At 47.2% G+C, this 24,270-nt stretch overlaps 1 long non-coding RNA gene across 3 annotated transcripts in view; it reads right to left on the bottom strand.

The window, feature by feature from the left end:
• Positions 1-22,071, bottom strand: part of LOC115085482 — a 38,800-nt gene extending 16,729 nt beyond the window's left edge. For 2 of the 3 annotated variants that reach the window (XR_003854861.1, XR_003854863.1), the window contains exons 1-2: positions 21,757-22,071; positions 339-822 (exon numbers count right to left, since the gene is read on the bottom strand). This is a non-coding gene — a long non-coding RNA (uncharacterized LOC115085482). Of the gene's footprint in view, positions 1-338; positions 823-18,131; positions 18,916-21,756 lie in introns of those variants that run through there. The other variant, XR_003854862.1, reaches the window with a different exon arrangement.
• Between the last annotated feature and the right edge of the window lie 2,199 nt (positions 22,072-24,270).

Here is a 24,270-nt window from a genome sequence, read left to right as displayed (position 1 = left end):
GGAAGTCCAGCATGGGGATTTAGGGAGGCATCCTCTGGGGGCTCAATCAGTCCTCCCTGACTGATTAGCACATCAGGCTCCTCGGTACCTGCCTTATTTAATGCAGGTGAGATCATGAAGCGACTGATTTCTTGGTGTATGGGTGAAGGTAACGGTAGTGAGGGGATAACCCTCACCTTCCCTTTCCTTTTTGGAGGCATAGTTAGATAATCAAACACCAATACAATTGAAATCTACGTTGCTTCAGCTCTAAACTATGCAAAACTAATATAAACTCGCAAAGGTGATCCATAGGTGGAATCAGGTAAGAGGTAAGAAATCAAAGTTATCAACAGTACCTTGAAGGACCAAGTCTGTCAAGTCTATGATATCCCAGGTGTAATCCAGGCGAAATCCAGGCAAAGCCAGGCTAAGCCTGTCATGCCGTGCGCGCCGGCATCTGCTGCACGCAGCACACAGCCCGATTTTATAGAGCTTCCTGGTTCTGCCTCCGGGTCCGCCCCTTGACGTCACCGGGTCCTCAGCTGCGGCTCACCATCGGGTCAGGCAGGCCCTGCTCACCCCAGGTACCTTCAGCTTGGTAGAATAGAAAAGATGTCTCGAACCAGTTCCTTCACGCTCTCAAGGGAAGGCTTCACACAGCCCGATTTTGTAGGGCTTCCTGGTTCCACCTCCGGGTCCGCCCCTTGACGTCACCGGGTCCTCAGCTGCAGCTCACCATCAGGTCAGGCAGGCACCGCTCACCCCGGGTACCTTCAGCTTGGTATAGTAGGAAAGATGTCTCGAACCAGTTCCTTCATGCTCTCCTCAGAGTATTTTCTTCTTAAATAGAAAAAAATATTTACATTATAAAAATGTTCTTCTTAAATAGTTCTTCTAAGATTTAAGTCTTATATTAATCACTTAACTTGAGTACCAATCTCACAATTTGTATTAGTCAATATTAGCACAATTCAGTAACAAATGTAGTGCTTATGTCCCAAGGCCTACCATTCGGAGGATTAAGTGTAATCCAATTTGTCTGCAATGAAAAAGGAGCAGACTCATCTGAAAGAGCAACTGTCCAAATTTCACAAAACTTCCCCTTCTTTGCAGCATCCAGAATCTCTCCCCCAACTCCCAAAGAGGATTAAAAAAAAACCTAGAAATAAATGATATACAGTGTCTCTGGTAGAACAAGACCTGTGATGAAAAGACACCCAATTTCCTCAACTGTGCAGCATCCTATATATCAGCCCCTACTCCCCCAGACATTTAGGTTTCAGGAACCCAGAAATAAATGGATTACAGAGGACTCTGGCAGAATAAGGACTGTGATGAAGAGATACATAACTCAAAGGCGGGGAGAGTGGGTAGGCTAACATTGGAAAACACAGAAGCTCCAGCTATTAATATAAAGTGAAAGAGGAATGTAGTTACCCAATGCACCCAGAAACCCATCAAACATCAGAAGAAAGTTTCTTCTGCTGGGAGACTTGATCAGAGGAACCAGTTTGGGAATTCATTTTGATGGAGACACAACAGTTAAATGCCTTCCAGGATCCTCAGCTAACAAATGCAAACCCAGTTAGTCAAATTAATGATAGAATAAAGTTGAGACTCTTATCAATGTTACCATCCATCTGGGGACCAATGACCTCATTAGAAATGATATCCATATAGTCCAGAAAGATTTCCAAAATCTAGCGAAGATTCCATACATGGCGAAAACTATTCTCTTTTCAGAAGTATCACCTGTTCATGGAAAGGGAAAGGAAGAGCTGTGCTATATACAATAGATAATTTCAATTCATGGCTCAAAACATGGTGTAAACAAAGTGGTTTTGGATACATTGCAAGCTGTGGCAGTGTATGGAGCAATTAAGGGTTATATGGTAAGGATGGCCTACATTTGTCTGTGGCAGAAAAGAGGATGCTAAGTGAGAAACAAATCATACATTAGGCATTTAAACTACAGGGTGCGGGTGAAAGATGTGGCCAATGAAATTGGCATGCCATTTCCAAGCATTACAGGAAGTGGGAGTTGAAAACAAATCATTCACCTAAAAAAAAAAAAAAAAAAAGCAAACTAGAAAGAGCAGGAAACAAAGGGAGAAAAGTTGGAAAGTTGTGACCACAAATACTTATAGTTTTGGAAATAAAATCTTAGAACTACAGCCCTTAATGGTAGAGGCAGACTTGGACATTGTTGCTGTTATGAGACATGGTTCACAGAGTCTCATGATTGGGAAACAACCATCCTGGGCTATAAACTTAAGGACAGAAAAGGGTGAGGAGCAGCTCTTTGTCAAAAACAATATCCAAGCAACTGAAATGCAAGGGACATGGGATAGGGAAGCAGCATTATCGGCTGCCCTAAAAAAAAATGGCATTTCCATTTACACTGGCCTCTGACGCAAAAAGTGATCTGATTAAAGTCATCCAAAAAGTGGGAAAGAAGAGCAAAGTGTTGTTCGTTGGTGATTTTAATCAACTGGATGTGGATTGGAGTATCCCTTCTGCAGAATCTACAAGTAGAGAGTCAGTGGATGCTCTTCAAGGGACTCTGCTCAAACAAATGGTAAAGGAACCAACAAGGGAAGGTGCGATGACCTGTGCTCACTAATGGGGACAATGTCTCTAATGTTCAGATATTTGCTCATCTGGGAAACAGTAATCATCAGATGATATAATTTGATATAGCAAACAGGATACAGAGAAGCTGCATGAAGATCTGAGTTTTGAATTTCAAAAATACTGTGTCAAAATGGGAACGAACCTGGAGGAAGAACTAGAAGAGGTTAGGTTCCATATGAGCAGGAACCTAACCAGGAAAAAGATCTAGGCATCATAGTGGATAATACTTTGAAATCGTCGGCTCAGTGTACTGCAGCAGTCAAAAAAGCAAACAGAATGTTAGGAATTATTAGGAAGGGAATGGTTAACAAAACGGAAAATGTCATAATGCCTCTGTATCGCTCCATGGTGGGACCGCACCTTGAACACTGTGTACATTTCTGGTCACCGAATCTCAAAAAAGAAATAGTTGCGATGGAGAAGATACAGAGAAGGGCAACCAAAATGATAAAGGGGATGGAACAGCTCCCCTATGAGGAAAGGCTGAAGAGATTAGGGCTGTTTAGCTTGGAGAAGAGACGGCTGAGGGGGGGATATGAGAGAGGTGTTTAAAATCATGAGAGGTCTTGAACGAGTAGATGTGAATCGGTTATTTACACTTTCGGATAACAGAAGGACTAGGGGGCATTCCATGAAGTTAGAAAGTAGCACATTTAAGACTAATCGGAGAATATTCTTTTTCACTCAACGCACAATAAAGCTCTGGAATTTGTTGCCAGAGGATGTGGTTAGTGCAATTAGTGTAGCTGGGTTCAAGAAAGGTTTGGATAAGTTCTTGGAGGAGAAGTCCATTAACTGCTATTAATCAAGTTGACTTAGAGAATGGCCTCTGCTATTACTGGCATCAATAGAATGGGATCTTCTTGTTTGGGAAATTGCCAGGTTTTTGTGGCCTGGTTTGGCCTCTATTGGAAACAGGATGCTGGGCTTGATGGACCCTTGGTCTGACCCAGCATGGCAATTTCTTATGTTCTTAAGACTGGGAGAAAATGGGTAAGGTGGAACAAATTAAAAGGAGCTATCACAGAGGCCATAAATCTCTGTGTTAGAAAAGTAAACAAAAGTAAGAGGAAAAAACACAGCTGGTTCTCAAAGGAAGTGGCTGAAAAAAAAAGGCAAAAAGAACAGTGCTCAAGAAGTAGGAAGGATTGCAAAAAAAAAAGGAAGACAGGGAAGAATACTCAGTGAAAGTGAAAAATGGAAAGAAATCAGGAAAGCAAAAGGTCAGGTAGAAGAAAGGATTTCCAAAGAGGTAAAGCGAGGGGACAGAAAATTCAGATATATCAAAGAAAGGAGGACAGCCTGAGGTGGTATAGTGAAGTTGAAAGGTAACAAAAGCAATATTTAGAGATGAGGAATTGGCAGAATGAAGAAATTTACTTGAAAATTTTGTTTTCATTAGAGTAGACAAATGGACTCAGAACCAGTGGGTTATGCTCCTCTGCCAGCAGATGGAGACGGAGCAAGCTGACGTCACAGAATAAGATGAAATCTGCTAGCCAACTGGATAGTGTCTATTTGGTAACAGCAACACCCAATCTATTCTTATCAAAAGATACAAAAGGTTGGGTGGACTGTCTATGGGCTTCTGTCTGCTAGAAGGCTAAAGCACGCTTGTAGTCCAAACCATGCAGTGCTCATTCGCCTTGGTGTGAATGAGGCCTGGGAAAGAATATTGGGAGGACAATGACTGGTTAAGATGGAAATATGTCACCACCTTATGCAGGAACTCAGGGCATGTATGCAAAACCTCCCTGTAGTGATAAAACGGTGACTTAGTCGCCTTATACCAAGGCCTGGAGCTTGCTGACCCTGCACGCTGAAATGACCGCAATCAAAACATGACCTTCCAGGTCAGGTACTTCAGTTCACAGCTACGCAGCAGCTCTAAAGGAGCTTTCATCAGCTGAGCTAACACCACGTTGAGGTACCAAGACACAGTTGGAGACCTTAGGGGAGGCTTCAATTGAAGCATGCCCCGCATAAAACAGACAACTATAGGCTGTACAGAGATGGGCAATCCATCTACACCTTGTTGGTATGCGCCAATTGCACTAAGATGAACTTTGAGTTGGTTTTTAAGCCAGTTTCTGATAGGTGCAGAAGGTAATCAAGCAGTTTTTGTGTGGTGTAGGAGAATGGATCTAGGGCCATCTGTTCACACCCCATGGAAAACCTCATCTACCTCAGTTCATAGGACTTTCTAGTGGAAGGCTTTCTAGAAGCCACCAGAACCTGATACACATCCTCTGAAAAATCAAGTGGCTGCAGAATTAACATCTGAACTTCCAGGCTGTAAGTCACAGGGCCTGAAAGTTGGGATGCCGCAGCCTGCCATGATCTTGCATGATAAGATCTGGAGAAGTCCCCAGATTGATCGGTCTCTGGAAGGACAACTCCAGTAGAATTGGAAACCAGACCTGTCTGGGTCAATGAGGGGCTATGAGAATCAGATTCCCTTTGTCATCATAAAGCTTCAAGAGAGTCTTCACCACTAAGGGAATCAGAAGATACACGTACAGAAGACTCGTGCCCCAATGACGGGCAAGGGCATCTGAGGCTGGCTTGCTGTCTAACCTGTACAAGGAGCAGAACCGTGGCACCTTCCTGTTGCAGGAGGATACGAACAGATCTACGTCCGGGCTCCCCCAGAGGTGGAATATCTGATTCACTACTCCCTGATCCAGGGACCACTCGTGGGCTCTGAAGGCTCAACTCAACCTGTCCACAACCACATTCTCCGTACCGGCCAGGTACAGGGCCCTGAGAATTATTCCGTGGAACAGGGCCCATGACCATATCTGGACCACTTCCTGACACAGGAGGTAGACTCCCATACCTTGCCCTGCTTGTTGATATGAATCAGGAACATAAGAACATAAGATATGCCATACTGGGTCAGACCAAAGGTCCATTAAGCCCAGTATCCTGTTTCCAACAATGGTCAATCCAGGTCACAAGTACCTGGCAAGTACCCAAACATTAAATAAATCACAAGCTACAGTTGCTTATTAATTAATAGCGGTTTATGGATTTTTCCTCTAGGAACTTATCCAAATCTTTTTTAAACATAGTTACACTAACTGCTGTAACCACATCTTCTGGCAATGAATTCCAGAGCTTAACTATGCGCCGAGTGAAAAATAATTTTCTTTGATTTATTTTAAATGAGCTACTTGCTAACTTCATGGAGTGCCCCGGTCCTTCTATTATGATAAATAACCAGTTTACATTAACTTGTTCAAGTCCTTTCATGATTTTGTAGACCTCTGTCATATCCCACCTCAGTCGTCTCTTCTCCAAACTGAAGAGCCCTAATTTCTTTAGTCTTTCCTTCCACGTCTCCCCACCTTCCCCTCCCTTCCCCTATCTACCCCCCCCCCCCCAGCCCTACCTAAATCCCCCCCCTACCTTTTGTTGTGCAAGTTACGCCTGCTTGAAGCAGGCGTAACTTGCCCGCGCTGCCTCGGCATTCCCCGGCACAGGCTGCAGTGCTGGGGGACTCTGGACCGCCCTCCTGGCCCGCCCCCGAACAGTCGCCATGCCCCCGGACCGCCCCTGACCCGGACACACCCCCTCTCGCCCCTTTTATGAAGCCCCGGGACTTACGCGCGTCCTGGGGCTTTGCGCGCGCCCTGCACGCATAAATCTGGCAGGATTTACGCGCGCAGAGCTTTTAAAATCCAGCCCTAAGTCTATTCCATTTTACCATTGCTAATGGCAGTGGCTATTCTCTAAGTGAACTTAATAGCAGGTAATGGACTTCTCCTCCAAGAACTTATCCAATCCTTTTTTAAACACAGCTATACTAACCGCACTAACCACATCCTCTGGCAACAAATTCCAGAGTTTAATTGTGCGTTGAGTAAAAAAGAACTTTCTCCGATTAGTTTTAAATGTGCCCCATGCTAACTTCATGGAGTGCCCCCTAGCCTATTATCCGAAAGAGTAAATAACCGATTCACATCTACCCGTTCTAGACCTCTCATGATTTTAAACACCTCTATCATATCCCCCCTCAGCCGTCTCTTCTCCAAGATGAAAAGTCCTAACCTCTTTAGTCTTTCCTCATAGGGGAGCTGTTCCATTCCCTTTATCATTTTGGTTGCCCTTCTCTGTACCTTCTCCATCGCAATTATATCTTTTTTGAGATGCGGCGACCAGAATTGTACACAGTATTCAAGGTGCGGTCTCACCATGGAGTGATAGAGGCATTATGACATTTTCCATTTTATTCACCATTCCCTTTCTAATAATTCCCAACATTCTGTTTGCTTTTTTGACTGCCGCAGCACACCGAACCGACGATTTCAACGTGCTATCCACTATGACGCCTAGATCTCTTTCTTGGGTTGTAGCACCTAATATGGAACCCAACATTGTGTAATTATAGCATGGGTTATTTTTCCCTATATGCATCACCTTGCACTTATCCACATTAAATTTCATCTGCCATTTGGATGCCCAATTCGTGCTGCAGAGCTTAATAGCATTGTGATGGTTTCAATGTTGAAACAGGTAAGCGAGTGAATAGTTTCTCTAATATACAATATCAAGAGAAGACTCAGCAGATGAGACAGCTGAAAAAAATCTAATGACAAAGTTATTGTAAATAGTATAATATGACCTTCATATTACCGTAGATGCTGACTGCACTCAGACTTGGTGGGTTCTAGCAGTGCCTAATGTCTTGTGGAACTACATTTGTCAGGTGTAATCATGGATCAAATAAGCAGAGTTTCTTACCTGTATCAGGTGTTCTCCTAGGACAGCAGGATGTTAGTCCTCACAGATGGGCGATATCAGATGCAGCCCTGCACGGAAAACTTTTGTCAAAGTTTCTAGAAACTGACTAGTACACTGAGCATGCCCAGCATGCCACTATCCGCACACCCATGCGGGGTCCTCCTTCAGTCTTGTAACAGAATTCATGAGCAAAAAAATAAAACACACGAGAACTCAACTCCACGGGGTGGCAAGCGGGTTTCCTGAGGACTAACATCCTGCTGTCCTAGGAGAACACTTGTTACAGGTAGGCAACTCTGCTTTCTCCGAGGACAAGCAGGATAGTAGTCCTCACAGATGGGTGAATACCAAGCTACAGGCTGTTCCCAGAAACATATATGACCAACTGCACCGAAAACAGGTGCCAACGGTGCCACAACTGCAGTGCGGTTGGGAAGACTGGAGGGACCAGTCTGGTACCAACTAAGGGCCTCAGGTAGAAAGAGTTGGGTCTAAGCCTGGAAGAGATTACAAAGGACAGATTGGCCGAAGCTACTATCTTGCTAACCATCCTTGTCCAAGGATTAGAGGGCCTCAAACATGTCTAAAGAACTCCACGTCGCAGCCCTGCAGATTTCGGTGATGGGAACTACCCATTAGAGATGTGAATCGGAACCGGAATCGGTTCGGATTCCGGTTCCGATTCACATGTGGGTTTTTTTCCATTGGGCTCGATCGCGGTTTTGTTTATCGGCTGCGCCCCAACCGATAAACAAAAAACCCACCCAGACCCTTTAAAGCTAACCCCTTAGCTTCCCCCACCCTCCCGACCCCCCAAAAAACTTTTTACAGGTACCTGGTGGTCCAGTGGGGGTCCCGGGAGTGATCTCCCGCTCCGGGCCATCCTCCCACTCCTGGGCCGTCGGCAGCCACTAAGCAAAATGGCGCCGATGGCCCTTTGCCCTTACCATGAGACAGGGTATCCGTGCCATTGGCCGGATCCTGTCACATGGTAGGAGCACTGGATGGCCGGCGCCATCTTGTGCTCCTACTATGTGACAGGGGCTGACCCATGGCACCGGTAGCCCCGGTGACATAGTAAGGGCAAAGGCTATCGGCGCCATTTTAAATACTGGCAGCCGACAGTCCGAATGCAGAAGGTCACTCCCGGACCCCCGCTGGACTTTTGGCAAGTCTTGTGGGGGTCAGGAGAGTCCCTCAAGACTTGCCAAAAGCCCCTGGTGGTCCAGCAGAGGTCTGGGAGCAAGCTCCTGCATTTGGACCGTCGGCTGCCAGTATTCAAAATGGCGCCGATAGCCTTTACCCTTACTATGTCACTGGGGCTACCGGTGCCATTGGTCAGCCCCTGTCACATGGTAGGAGCACAAGATGGTGCTGGCCATCCAGTGCTCCTACCATGTGACAGGATCCGGCCAATGGCACGGTTACCCTGTCACATGGTAAGGGCAAAGGGCCATCGGCGCCATTTTGATTAGTGGCAGCAGACGGCCCGAGAGCAGGAGATCGCTCCCCGCGCCCCCACTGGACCACCAGGTAATTTTAAAATGGTTTTGGGGGGGTTTGAGAAGGTGGGGGAAGCAAAGGGGTCATTTTTAAAGGGTCGGTGGGTTGTTTTTTTTTAAATCGGGCCATCGGCGCCATTTTTATTAGTGGCAGCCAAAATGGCGCCGATGGCCCGAGAGCAGGAGATTGGTCCCGGGGCTTCCACTGGATCACCAGGTACTCGTAAAAAGTTTTGGGGGGTTCGGGAGGGTGGGGGAAGGTAAGGGTTTAGTTTTAAAGGGTCGGGGTGGGTTTAGGGGTTGTTTTGGTGTGCCGGTTTTCCCGCCCTCCCCCCAAATAACTCCCATTAGTGGACACTAACCCATTAACGATTTTTCACGATAAATCGGGGGGATTTCTAATGTATTGCGCAGTCTAACGATTTTTGACGATTTAAAAAATATCGGACGATTTTTTTAAATTGTCAAAAAACGATTCACATCCCTACCACCCATAAGTGGGCCACCAACGCCACCATAGCCCTCACAGAGTGAACTTTGACTCTGCCTCCCAGCTGAAGGCCCACTTGTGCATAGCAAAAGAAGATAAAACTGCTAGCCAATTGGATAGAGTCTGTTGCCTACCCCAACTCCCAATCTATTCTTATCAAAAGAGATGAAGAGCTGAGTAGACTGCCTGTGGCCTGGTGTGCATTGTAAATAGAAGACTAAAGTCCTCTTGCAATCCAACATGTGTAGAGCCCATTTGGCCTACTGTGAACGGGACCTCGGGAAGAAGGAAGGCAGAATAATGGACTGATTAAGGTGGAAATCTGTCACCACCTTGGGCAGGAATGTGGGATGCATACGAGGACCACCCGGTCATGAAAGAATTTCGTGTAGGACGGGTACATAACCAAGGCCTGAAGCTCACTAACCTTGCGAGCTGAGGTGATCGATACCAGGAATAGAACTTCCAAATGAGAAACTTCAGATCGCAGGAGCGCATAGGCTCAAAAAGAGGGCGCATGAGCCACACAAACACGTTGAGGACCCAGCACAAAACAGGAGGCCGGGGGAGGGAGGGGTTCAATTGAAGTAGGCCCCGAATAAAGAAACCTACTATGGGCTGAACAGAGATGGGTGTGCCAGTGATAACTTGATGGTAAGCACCGACCATGCTCAGATGGACCATGTCCAAGGTGGTTTTAAGCCCAGCTTTGGAAAGGTGTCACAAGTAGTCCAAGAACTTCGGAATGGGGCAGGTGAATGGATCTAAGCCTTGTCCCTCACACCAGATGGAAAACCTTCTTTAACTGGTAAGACTTCCTTGTAGAAGGCTTCCTGGAAGCAACCAACACCTGAGTTACATCGTCAGATAGGTCTGGGGACTGAAGAACTAAGCACACAACCTCCAGGCCGTTAAGGCTAATGCCTAGAGGTTCGGATGGCACAGCCTGCCCTGATTCTGCATTATAAGATCGGGCACAGTCCCCAGACTGATGGGATCTCTGATAGTCTTGGAGGAGTGGGAACCAGACTTGTCTGGGCCAGTATGGGGCCACGAGGATCATGGTCCTCCAGTCTTGCTGCAGCTTCAAGAGAGTCCTCATGATTAGCGGAAGAGGATTTGCGTACAGGAGACCTGTGCCCCAAGGACGGGCAAAGGCATCTGTTGCTGGAAGTCAGTCTGTCCTGAACAGGGAATAGAAATCGCTCCCCTTGCAGTTACACGGTGAGATAAAGAAATCCATATCTGGAGTTCCCCACAGGTGGAAAATACGGGCTGCCACTGCCGGATCCAGGGACCACTTTTGCGGTTGAACCGCACGGCTCAGGCAGTCCGCCACCACATTCAGTGATCCAGCTAGATACATCGCTTGCAGGGACATTCCCTGCACCAGAGCCCAGGACCAAATCTGCACAACCTCTTGACAGAGGAGGAACAACCCCGTTCCTCCCTGCTTGTTGATGTACCAAATTGCTACCTGATTGTCTGTCCAAATCAGACAAGCAGTCTTGAAATGCCCAAAGAGCGTAACGAATTGCCCAAAGCTCCAGGAAGCTTATCCAACAGATTCCTGGAGTCGTCCACCGTCCCTGCGTGTGGAGGTTGTCCACATGGGCCCCCAACCCATGGGTGGAGGCATCGGTTGTAACAACTACCTGAGGTGGGGCAGCCTAAAACAGAATCCCCTGTTCCAGACTGGAAAGATTATCCCACCAGGACAGGGAGACCTGCAGAGGTGACAAAATGAAGACACGCACCTCGAGGTCCTGGGACGCCTGTTGCCATTGCGACCGTAATGTCCATTGCACTCTGCACATGCAGAGGTGGGCCAACGAAGTGACATGGACAGAGGCAGCCATGTGGCCCAACAATGAAGCAGCAGGTGGGCATAAACCTGCTGACTGCAGCAGACCGCGCTCGCTAGTGAGGACAGGGCAAGAGCCTGATCCCAGGGCAAGAATGCTTTGGCCTTATTCGTGTCTAGTCTGGCTCCTATAAAGTCCAGAAGGGGAGAATGGCAGAGATGTGACTTTGGGTAGTTGATGACAAACCCCAGAGATCACAGAACTCACATAGTCAGATTCAGGATGCTCAGCACCCCTGCTGGGTTGACCAGCCAGTCGTCCAAGCAGGGGAACACACGTACCCCCTGACACCAGAGGTGTCAGGGGGTACGTGTGGTGCGCCACTACCACTGCCAGGTACTTGTTAAAGATCCAAGGGGCTGAGGCCAAACCAAATGGCAGCACTCATTATTGGTAATGGGCCTGCCCACCACAAAACGAAGATACTTTCTATGGTTTGGGAACATCACAATGTGGGCATAGGCATCCTTGAGATCGAGAGAGCAGAGCCAACCTCTTCTGAGGAGCGGGATCAGGCCTTCCAGAGAGACCATTTTGAACTTTTTCCTCTGAAGGAATTTGTTCAAGGCTCCGAGATCAAGAATGGGGCATAATCCCCCAGTTCTCTTTGGTATCAGGAAATACCTTAAATAGAACCCTCTGCCCTGATAGCAGAGGGGAACGGGTTCCGCTGCTCCTGCAATTAGAAGGGCAGAGAGCTTCGTCTGAAGTATTTCCAGCGGAGTGGACGAACCTCACGATGGACATGGGGGAAAGTCCACAGGGACATCCCTGAAATTCAGCCGATACTCCTAGCAAATGATTGCTAAAACCCACCAGTTTATGTGATATGCGGCCAGCGGTGGGCGAAGTGAAGCAACCTGCCTCCTAAAGGGGGGGGGGGGGGTAATGCTGCCAGGGGTATGGCAGACTGACTCAAGCTCCCTTGCTCCCAGTCAAAACCCCATGGCAGGCTCCGCTGCGGGGGCTGGCTGGGGCCTGGGGACACATGGCTAGCAAGTATGACCCCTGGAACCAGCTTGGTGGGTCCGAGTCCGGGAGGTGGGTGGGTAATATCTCCTTTGCCGAGAGAAGGATTTTCTCGAGAGGCCTTCCTGACAGATGGCAGATCGAAAGCACTAGCTAATAGCTGTTGAAGGGTCTCATGATGATCCTTTAGTTGGGCTACCACATCCCTGACCTTGTCCCCGAAGAGATTCTCCGACATGGCAGATCAGCTAGCTTCTCCCGGACCTCCGGACAAAGGTCTGAGATGAAGAGCCAGGTCATCCTATGGGCACCAATGCCACCCTAGCTGCTGTTTCAAAAACATTATAGGTGGATCTCACTTCATGTTTCCTGCCTTTAGACTCTGTTATACCACAGCAGAGAACGCCTCCTGCTGCTGCTGCAGCAGGCTTTCCACCAGTTCCTGGACCCGATTGTTTTGGGTCATATACAATTGGTAGGAGGCAATGTGGGCAATAAGCCTAGCACCCTGAAACACTTTCCTACCAAGGGCATTCAGCTCCCTGTGATCTCAGCCCGGAGGGGTGGAGGCATGGGTGTGGGAATGCTTGGCTTTTTTGAGAAAGGACTGCACCACCACTGATTGGTGGTGCCTCTCAAATCCCAACACCTGAACCAAATAGTTGGTGTTCATCTTCCTACTGACTGGAGGGACTGACATTGGATGTTCCCAAATCCTGAGGAGAAGTTCCTTGATGATCTCATGGACTGGGACAGCTACCACCTCTTTTGGCACATCAACAAACTGGAGAACTTCTAGCATCTTGTGTTGAGCATCCTCCTCTGTGAGGAGTTGGAAGGGATTGGCTTCGGCTATGGCCCAGACGAATCCCGCAAAGGAGCGGACCTCTGATGAAGCTTGCATCTCTCATCCGGTGGTGAAGACTCCAAGAGGAAGTCACCGGAGTCCTCAGATGAGGAGACCAAAGTATCATCTCTCCAGGGGTCACAGGAGCCCTCCTCCTTGCTGAGGTCCCTAGGGACCTGCTTGGGTGGGCCCTGTCAAAGCCGCCCGGCCTAGGCACCAGAGGCCTTGAGAGTAATAAAGGCCCTGATGGTAGGGAGATTCCCAATGCCCCAGGGATGGGCTCAGGGAACCGCAGCACCAGAGGACCCAAGGGGGCCGGAGGCTACAGCATATCTTCCTCCTCCTCTGACCCGATCACAGGAATCACTCCAGAAGAGGGCATCGGTGGCCGTCGGGGAACAGAGGATCCCCTGGCACCGGTTGCGTTGGAAGGACACCAAGAAGGAAATCCAGACGCTCTAGCAGGGGCCCCAACAGCGAAGGCACAGGCTCCAGCACCAGTATGGGGTTTCATTGCCGAGGGTGGTTCAATGCCCCATAGGGCTCGGAGCACCACACTCTGTACCCTGCGGTCCAACTCCTCCTGGAAATCTGGGGTATCACCGGAGCCTCCTTGTAGCCCCAAGGAGGCTTGGTGCCCAGCACCGATATCGGTGGGGAACAACTAGGACTCCCAGGATTATTGGAGGATGGGGCCTCGGAACCACAGGGTCGTTTTGGTGGTGGCATGGCAGCCGCCGATGCCGCATTGGATCCAGAGCCATGTGCCAACGGCAACAGGTGACTGTGCTTTCGGGATTTCCCTTGATGCTCGACCCAGTCTTTTCCCGGAGCAGAGGAAGCTGAAGATCCATATGCTTTTGAGAGCGTCTGTGTGAGAGAGGGCCTATCACTGGCTCCTCTTTCTCGGGACAATCCTGCTGGGGGTGTAGAGAGGGATAACATATCTAAGGGCTCCCCTTGACCCCCGGGTGTCGATGTCCCTGATGCCAGCGTGAAGTACTTTTTAGAACCAAAAATCTTCTCCATTTTGTCCAGCCGAGCACGACGGACTTTGGGGGTCGCACAGCTGACATACTCGGACGTCATGCGATGCCTCCAGGCAGAGGATGCAAACCTCATGCGGATCAGTAATCCACATGGTCCACAGGCACTGGGGACACTGCCAAAAAACCGGATGCCATGAAAAATAACCAGCAAGTGGTCAATGGCTGGCAGCCACCGAGAAGCAACACATTCGGAATCGACCACAAGAAGTCAAAAAGAGAAAGCCTACTACACTGCTGAAGGGCACTGCTAAAAAAAAAAAAAAATCCTGAACCAGAAAAACTTTGAAAAGCAGAGCTCCAAAACCGTGAGGCAATTAAAACTGTGGGGGGAAAAAAAAGACTGACGGGGGACCCCGTGTGGACATGCGGATAGTGGCATGCTGGGCATGCTCAGTGTGCTAGTCAAAGTTTCTAGAAATTTTGACAAATGTTTTCCATGCTGGGATCCATCCGATGACGTCTCCCATGTGTGAGGACTACAATCATGCTTGTCCTAGGAGAACTCTCTAGTAAATGTGTCATGTGTAAACCCGCTGTTCATTTTTTCAATTTTACACATGTATTTGCTGATTTTTTCAGCTGTTTCATCTGGTAAATCCTTTTGATATAGTATATATATTTTCACTGCACAGGTTACCTCATAGTATAATCATAAATAAAGGCAGCCTATCACGAAAGGCTAAAAAGGTTAGGACTGTTGCGCTTGGAGAAGAGATGGCTGAGGGGGGATATGATAGAAGTCTACAAAATCATGAAAGGACTTTAAGGGTAAATGTGAATGTTATTTACTCTTTCGAATAATACTAGGGGGGCACTCCATGAAGTTAGAAAGTACCTCATTTAAAACAAAATTGGCGAAAATGTTTCCACTCAACGAATAATTAAGCGCTGGAATTCATTGCCAGAGGATGTGATTACAGCAGTTAATAGGGCTGGGTTTAAAAAAAAAGGTTTGGATAAGTTCCTAGAGCAGAAGTCCATAAACTACTATTAATCAATAAGGATTAGGATCTATTAATTTAATATTTGGGTACTTGTTAGGTGCTCGTGACTTGGTTGGCCACTGTTGGGATACAGGATACCAGGCTTGATGGACCCTTGGACTGACCCAGTATGGCATATCTTATGTTATTATGTACTGCTATGGACATCAACAGCAATTAATAGTATGTACTCCTATGGGAATTCTGAGCAAAAAAACTTAGAATTCCACACACAAAAACTTTATATTGGTCAAATTAACAATATACTTGACGGTCTAAGTAATTAATTTAAAATATTGTACAGAAAAAACATTTGAAGATGGAGACAAATATTTTGAGCAGAATTTCCCTAGAAGTTCTCTGTAAGAGTGTCATTTCCACCCTCTCCCTATTCCCCTGGCCAGTCTACTTTTTTTCCCTCTCAGGCCCCAACTCTTCCACCTGCCGCTATCTCTCCCCTCCCCCTCTAGGCTCAATCCCTTCCACTCTATTTCCACTGTGTTAGGATTCGTGGGTTTCGTGGACCCTTGGCCCGAGGTGGAGACTGATGCTACCTGAGGGGGTGGGCCCCACAGGTCCTCACCGTCGGGAGACGAGGTCAGCTGCAGCAGGGACACGACTATAGTTCAGAAAAGTGAGAACGTCCTGCGTCACTGCCACATGATCACAGGTACCTGCACTGAGATATAATATGAGGTGCCCCGAGGAGCGGGATGGGGAAGCACAGTTCGAAGGAGTCACAGTACTTAGGCAGGACTGAAGATCGATGTACCAGAGAAGGAAGCTCCAAGGCAGAGGTGCGCTGGGCAGGCCCCGAGGAGTGGGGAGCGCGGAGACAGGACATCTGAAGGAGTAATGCGGAGAATGTCCCGAGGGGCAGGACAGCATAGCAACAGAGTCTCTGGTGTGATGACGTAGGGACTGCCCCAAGGAATAGGGATGCACAGAGTCAAGTCTCTGATGTAGTGCCGTAGGCTGCCCCGAGGAGCAGGTAGTGTAGCGTAAAGCCACTGGTGTAATTACATAGAGACTGCCCTGAGGAGTGGGGAAGTGTAGAGTCAAAGTCTCTGGTGAAGTGACGTAGAGACTGCCCCGAGGAACGGGGAAGCGTAGAGATGGAATCTCTGAAAGGCAGTGCTGAGGCTACCCAAGGAGCGGAGAAGCAAGTCGGCAGGATCTCTGGTGAGCGCAGGAGCTAACCCGAGGAGTGGGGAAGCCTGGAGACCAGGTCTCCTGAAGGAAGCACAAGCAGGCCCCTGAGGAGCGGATACCCAAGCCAAATCCAGATCAGCCGGTAGAGATCCAAGGCAGGAACCACGGGTCCGGAGAGACTGGAACAAGCACCAGTGAGGCGAAGAACTCGTTGCCAAGTAAATTTGCAAAGGCCAGAGGAGGTGCTTAAATATCCCAAAGTAATGATATCATCAGTCGGGGACAGCCCAGAGATTCCCGCCAATGGACCTTTAAATAGAGAACAGATGGAGCACGTGCACGCGCCTAGGAGGGCCCGGAGTTGGAACATGGGCCAGCGGTGTCCCAGCTGCCATGTGGAGCAAGGAGGACCAGGAACAGTGCGGCAACAATGGCTGGCCAGAGCCACGAGTTCCCCTGGAGTGGTGGGCCAGGCATGGCAGGATGTTAGTTGGGTTGGCCGCGGCTGCCCGCGGCCGACAGTCATAACACACTGCCAGAGTTTGACCCCTCTCACACCAACTCCCCCACCCAACCCAGGCTCCCTCCCTCTCCCCTACCCAACCCAGGCTCCGTCTCTAGCTCACCCCCCTACACATAGGCTCTCTCTCTCACAAGCAAGCACCCTCACATACACACAATCCCTTTTTCACACACATCAGCTCCCACTCTCTCTCAAAGACACTCCTTCACAATCTTCTCACATAGACTCCCTCTCTCTGGCACCACACGCACGGTCCCTCACATGTTCTCACCCCCCAGGCTCGCAGTCTTATACACACACTCACCGGGGCCTGCTTCATCTTTGCCGCGAGTGGAACAGCCTTCACTTACGGTATGCTGGGGCCTGACAAGTTCTGCGCAGCTGTGTGGGAGGGGAATTCCCCCAGGATTACTGTATGGTATGGTCGCAAACATTAAAAAGGTAATGCTCAAACATTCCAGATAAAATATACTAAACATTTTCCCTGTAGTCACACAAAATGGGAAAAACCATTTAAGACACCAAGGCTCAAGTCTGTGTACATAACTCTAAGGGAGTGAAAGGGTTAACAAGAGGGCCAACTTAAAATAAGAAAACCATCTTGGAACATAAGAGGTGCCATGCTAGGCCAAAACAAGATACATAGAGTCCAGCATCCCATCTCCGATAATAGCCAGTTCAGGTCACAAATAACTGCAGGATTTCCAAAAGTTGCTCTCTCTCTTGTAGCTTATTCACACGCACAAGAGCCAGCTTTTCCAAGTCTACCCAACTAATAACCATTCATGGACTTTCTTTTACGAACTTGTCCAACCCTGTATGTTAGTTGCCTTGACCACGTCCTCTCGCAACAGACTCCATAGCTTGACTATGTGCCAAGTGAAAAAATTCCTACGATTTGTTTTAAATCTGTTGGTCGCTAGTTTAAAGGAGTGTCTGCTAGTCTAGGGGTGAACAAGCCTTTTGAGCCCTGGCGCCCCCTTCCATTCATGCAATTGGTTAGAGCCACCTTAAATTGCGGAAAGGAGTGGGGTAGAATCAAGATGGCAGAACACTGCTGATCGCCTCTTATTGCTTATTCCTCTTAATTGGGAAAAAGGAGAAGACCACAACCTACCTGATGGAGGTTCCAGGACAGTTCTCATCTGACCCCATGGATTAATTTGTGCAGCAGCTAGGAGCACAGAAACTGGCGTTTGCCTCTGAAAACGTGTCACTGTGCGGTCCGAGAGTAGATGCCCCCCCTCCCTCCACTGCTGAAGTTTCGTTTCCAACTGAACTGCGTGAGCCTCCTCAGCAGCCCAGGGCAATGCAAGACCTGCAGCTTGGGCTGCATGATCTTTTGTCATATCCTGATGACCTCAGCGCTGCTATGAAGAAGGGGCTTACCTGGTCCTTTGATCGCAGTGCAGTGTGAGAGAAGAATGCCGGCACAGTTTGAGTTTGGGGAGGTTGGTTTGGAATTCAGATATTTGTTTCAACTCTGGAAATATCCAAAGGTGAAGATTTGAGGTCAGCTGTGATGCTTTACCAGCTTTTAATCAATCCCAACATTTGATGCCTAAAGGTGGTTACTTTAGAAGGTTTACTTCATCAAATGGCTCAGTTCCTCTCCCAGTTTCTGACTGACTGACTGTTCAAGTTCATAGTATCAAGAGGATCCATCCTTAGTGAAACAGAAAACGGAGTCACTGGATGCAAGAGTTTCAGCAGCACATGATTTGGGGAGCTCATTGGTAACTGATCATTCACAGGTTCGGAAAAAGATGGAAGCACTTGAAAATGTTATGAGGTGGAAAAATCTTGAGACTCAAGTTTCCTAAGCAGATTGATTTCTTTAAAAAAAAAAAAAAAAATCTTGTATAAGTTTTAAATGTTCCAGAGAATTTAGTTCCTTATGCCATGGGTTAAAAAAAGGCTGAGGATATTGGAACATTTGATCAATCTTCACTAGACCTGTCTATTCTGTCTCTACTATGCATTTCTTTTGCACAGTTTCAACAGATAGCTTAACTCAGTCCTTACTCGCAGAGGAGGCGGCTTCCTCAACTTTATTAATATGTAAAACAATTAACGGAGTCTTACTCTGCACAAACTGAAGTCAAGAGCTGCCAGTGCAGTCTGGGCCACAGGACGGATAAAATGAAAGTTATGCAGGGCCGTCCAGGATAGCTTCTGATTCATATAAGCCTGATTAGTGCTGACCAGAAAGGAAACGACCACATAGAAAGAAAGCTCCCAAGCACCCCTGCTTGCAGTTAGAAGTTAACCCTTTAGAGCCAGCCGCACTGAGTTCAGCAGAAGCTATGAACATGCAGGCTGACCACCAGTTGGCAGTATAATAGTAAACACAGAAAATATGCAAAGTACAGCATGCACACAGCATTAGTAACAGACAAGCTCCTGTGGAAGGATGACACTGAAAACAAGACAACAGTGAATAAACTAGAAAAAAAAACCTGTGAATAGGAATTATTTATTAATCTTGTATTTCCGCAAGAGCAATTTTTTTTTTTCACAATTTAAAAGTTGCCATGCTCTGAGGAGGAAGCGTTTTCTCCTTCTGCGAGTTGGGGTTGTATAATTAGGGGTTTCTTTCAGTTAAATTTTTCCTGTAAGTATTAAGTTGGTTGATAAGAAGAATGTTTATTACAAGCTTGCTCAACTGATTCTGCTTAGTAATCAAAGGCAAGACTGGTCTGGACTCGCACAGGCACTTGCTCTAGAGGAGACTTCCACCTCTGTTTTATAAGCTTCGTTAAATCACACATTTAGGAATTGTGTTTCTTCCCCCAATTCTGCGCTACTGCGGAACAAAGAATTTGTGCAGAATTCCCCCCCCCCCCCCCCCCACGTGCAGAATTGCCAAAATTCTGCGCAGACAATAGCAGAGGAGACACCGGCATGCCACGAACGGAGCGCGTCCCGCAGCACATGTTCCATTCGCTGCGAAAAGGGAAGGCCCCTGTGTGCTGCGGGACGTGCTCCGTTCGCGGCGAAGATGAAGGCCCGGCGCACTGTTCGCAGCATATGGAGGCCTTCCCTTTTTGCTGTAAACGGCACGCCAGGCCTTCATCTTCGCCGCGAACAGAGCACGTCCCGCGGCATGCCGGTGAGAAAGAATGTGTGTCAGAGAGGGAACAGGAGGGTGAGAGAGAGCAGGAGGGTATGAGAAAGAGCATTGGGGGGGGGGATGCCGGTGAGAGAGAATGTGTGTGTGGGAGAGGGGAGGGTGAGAGAGAGCATGGTTAGTAAGAGGGGGGATAGGGAGGGGTGAGAGAGAGAGCGCAGAAGGGTGTGAGAGAGAGCATGGAAGGTAAGAGGGTGGGTGGGGGGATGTTTGAGTGTGGATTTCAGAGAGAGGGAGCCTATGAGGGGAGGGGGATGCCGGTGAGAGAGAATGTGTGTGTGAGAGAGGAGAGGGGAGTGTGGGGGAGGGTGAGAGACAGCTTGGTTGGTAAGAGGGAGAGTGGGGGGATGCTTGAGTGTGGGTTTCAGAGAGGGAGCCTATATGAGGAGAGGGGGTGTGGGGGAGGGTGAGAGACAGCTTGGTTGGTAAGAGGGGGAGTGGGGGGGATGAGTGTGGGTTTCAGAGAGGGAGCCTATATGAGGAGAGGGGGTGTGGGGGAGGGTGAGAGACAGCTTGGTTGGTAAGAGGGGGAGTGGGGGGGATGCTTGAGTATGGGTTTCAGAGACGGAGCCTATATGAGGGGAGGGTGACAGAGAGCAGGAGGGTGTGAGAGCATGGGAGGTAAGAGAGGGGGGCTGGGGGGGATGCTCGTGTGTGGGTTTCAGAGAGAGGGAGCCTATATGAGGAGATTGTGAAGGAGTGTGTATGTGTGTGAGAGATTGGGAGCTCGTGTATATGAAAAAGGGATTGTGTGTATGTGAGGGTGCTAGCCTGTGTGAAGGGATTGTGTATGTGTGAGACAGAACCTGTGTGAAGGGCTGCGTGAGAGAGAGACATAGGTAGCCTGTGTGAGGATGTATGTGTGAAAGAGAAAGGGAGCTTGTGTAGGTGTGTATGCAAGAGAGAGGGCCCTATATGAGGGGATGTGTGTGTGAGAGAGAGTGAGGGAGCCTGTATGAGGGTGTGTGTATGTGGAAGGGACACACAGTGAATTTCTAGGGAAATTCTGCTCAAAATATTTAAAATTCTGCAACTTTAAGTAATTACATTTTAAATTATTACAGAGAAAAGTTATTACTTAAAGACTGTCATGTAAATTGTGTTATTTTGACCAATATAAAGTTTGTAGAATTTTCAGTTTTTGTGCACAGAATTTTAAATTTTTTGTGCAGAATTCCCCCAGGAGTAGACTGTGGACCTCAGTATACTTATGAAGTTTCTTCTGGAAGTTTATTGTTGATGTTACTCTGGAACAGCATACCAGAAGAACTAAATAGGGAGATAGATATTAAAATTATTAGAAAAAAAAAAAGTTAACCATTATATTTTCAGAGGCTTTTTCTTAATAGTAACACATTTTATTTTATTGTATTACAAGTTTTATATTATTAATCTTAAACTTGTAATCTACCCCATGCATTCTATGGAGGAGGCAGAATATAAATGTGTTTAAAGAAATAACTCTGGTTATTAGAATAGCCATGTCTCGATTTCTTGACTTGTACTCTACAGCAGTCTACAGGCTCATAGAATAGGCTCACAGATATAAATTAGGGGGAGGAGGACTTTTAAAAAGACATTTGGAGAGGGTTTTGGATTTGTTACTAAATTTAAAGATTTAGGAAAGGTAAAACATTCAATCCTAGAATGCATAACTACAATAAAAAAGCAATGGGAAAATATTACAAACAGGAAAAGGCTCACAACTAGAGAGGGCTGAAGTCTGTAGCTGCCCAAAAGCCACAAAACGTCACCATGTCCGTTTGCTTTTTGTTTTCAAGCTTTCCAACCGTAAAACTGAATTGAACCCCTCCCCCTGATCAACCGCGGCTTTATTAATGCATTTAGGGGGCACGATATCTCCTAAGCTCAGCTGCTGCTCACCTTCATCCCCAGGCAGAGGATGCAGCAGACCACATAAAGACCAAGCGTAAACCGGCAACTCTTCCATACCCTCCATAGGTGCACGATTCTGAGAGGAACAGCAGCCGCATTCATGCCCGCACCAACATCAAAGCACCTATGGCGGGTGCGCCAAAGAAAACCGCTTTCTACACCCGCAACACGTGCTGTAAGCAATAGGGCACGCCCCTGCCCCAAGCAACAAGACATTCCAACCTGCCCCAGGCTGCACAACCTCCTCCCCTCCACCTGCCGGCGCGTGACTAGGAAGGACACGGCACGCGACTAGTAAGCGTGATTCCCTCGATGATCCCTGCTTTTCTTTCGGACGCCGCCGAGGCTGTAGCTGCTGCGGTCACGAACTGAAATTGTGGAATGAGTCTGTCCTTACTGCCTGTTGGATGCTGATTCTTCAATCAGCAAATGAATCACCAGTGTAAGCGTACTAACAAGGGACAGAATGAGGTTAATTTTTTTATAGGAGTGTCTGAGCTACGTCTGATTTAATTCTTTACATTTAATAAACCACACAGAGTTCAGAAGCCAAGGGGAAGTATTTTGTGAGAGGAAGATAGGGTTTTTTTTCGAGGCATTTTGACAACTCCCCAAACTCCATTCTCCTTCCTACTGAAATCCCTGCTGTGACTATACCTGAAAATTAGCTTTAATGTGCTATAGATCTAAAAAAAAAAATCTCGAATTATTCTACTAAGTAACGTATGTGCTAAGTCACCCCTGGCTCCACACTATCTTTCTAAAATCAAGGGTTTCCAACCTTTTCGGGAGTGTGGACCCTTTTTCAACCTCCAGAAACTTTGCAGGATCCGCACTCCCACTCTACATGCTTTACTTTCATTTTTAAATGTAGTTAAAAGCCATACAGAAAACGTATTAATGTAATAAATCTTTTGTAATGTATGAGACTATATTAAAGAATGGTTTCCAATATAAACTGTGCCTTCCGCACTGCCCTGCTTCCTTCCACCCATGGCCCCTCTCCCTCCTGCTCTTCTCCCCACAGTGTCTTTTCTGCCTTCCTCCTGTGTCCACTACCCTACTATTCACCCTCCTGCACTTTCTCCTTTCAAAGGGTCTTCCCTCCTGCCCTACTTGCCCGCACCCTAACGCCTTCTATCCAGATACTTTCCCTTCTGTGCTCTTTCCTCCATGGCCCCTTTCTGAGTGCTGCCACCCCTATGACCCCTTCACAAGTGCCTTCCATTTCTCCATGGTCCCTTCCTGAGTGCCAATGCTCCTTATCCAATCATTTTTTAAACACAGCTATACTAACTGAACTAACCACGTACTCTGGCAAGAAATTCCAGAGTTTAATTGTGCGTTGAGTGAAGAAGAACTTTCTCCGATTAGTTTTAAATGTGCCACATGCTAACTTCATGGAATGCCCCCTAGTCATTCTATTATCTGAAAGAGTAAATAACCGATTCACATCTACCCGTTCTAGATCTCTCATGATTTTAAACACCTCTATCATATCCCCCCTCAGCCGTCTCTTCTCCAAGCTGAAAAGTCCTAACCTTTTTAGTCTTTCCTCATAGAGGAGCAGTTCCATCCCCTTTATCATTTTGGTCGCCCTTCTCTGTACCTTCTCCATCGCAACTAAATCTTTTTTTAGATGCAGCGACCAGAATTGTATACAGTATTCAAGGTGGGGTCTCACCCTGGAGCGATACAGAGGCATTATGACATTTTCCATTTTATTCACCATTCCCTTTCTAATAATTCCCAACATTCTGTTTGCTTTATTGACTGCCGCAGCACACTGAACTGACAATTTCAATGTGTTATCCACCATGACGCCTAGATCTCTTTCTTGGGTGGTAGCACCTATTATGGAACCTAACATTGTGTAACTATAGCATGGGTTATTTTTCCCTATATGCATCACCTTGCACTTATCCACATTAAATTTCATCTGCCATTTCAATGCCCAATTTTTCAGTCTCACAAGGTCTTCCTGCAATTTATCACAATCTGCTTGTGATTTAACTACTCTGAACAATTTTGTATCATCTGCAAATTTGATTACCTCACTCGTCGTATTTCTTTCTAGATCATGGGACTAAATATATGCATATGCTCTGCATCCACAGGAATCCCCCACTTCCAAGCAATGGATGCAGAGCAGAACTAAGACCTTTCCCTGTACAACTCACCATACAAAAAAGATATTCTGATTCTGGTGTCATCTCAATAACAGCAACTTAAACTCCCTCTACTACCAGGTGCATTGTAAAATAATACAAACAAACCCCACTCTGTACATGTCTATCAAACCTGCCATACCTCAGCAGCACTAACTCCCAAGAAATTAAACAGCAATAGCCCTACCCTTCAAAAGGCAGCAGTTCACCACCAGTGCAATATAATATTGAGAAAATACAACAAATAAGGCTGATACAAACCTCTAGTAAAGTACCTCATCTCAGGCACACACACAGAATACGACAGACCTGCCTTCACCTAATATAGGATAAA

The sequence above is a fragment of the Rhinatrema bivittatum genome, chromosome 2, assembly GCF_901001135.1.
Source record: "Rhinatrema bivittatum chromosome 2, aRhiBiv1.1, whole genome shotgun sequence".
NCBI classification, from domain to species: domain Eukaryota; kingdom Metazoa; phylum Chordata; class Amphibia; order Gymnophiona; family Rhinatrematidae; genus Rhinatrema; species Rhinatrema bivittatum.
The sequence above is the reverse complement of the archived record's forward strand: the minus strand, read 5'-3'. Positions and strand labels throughout refer to the sequence as shown.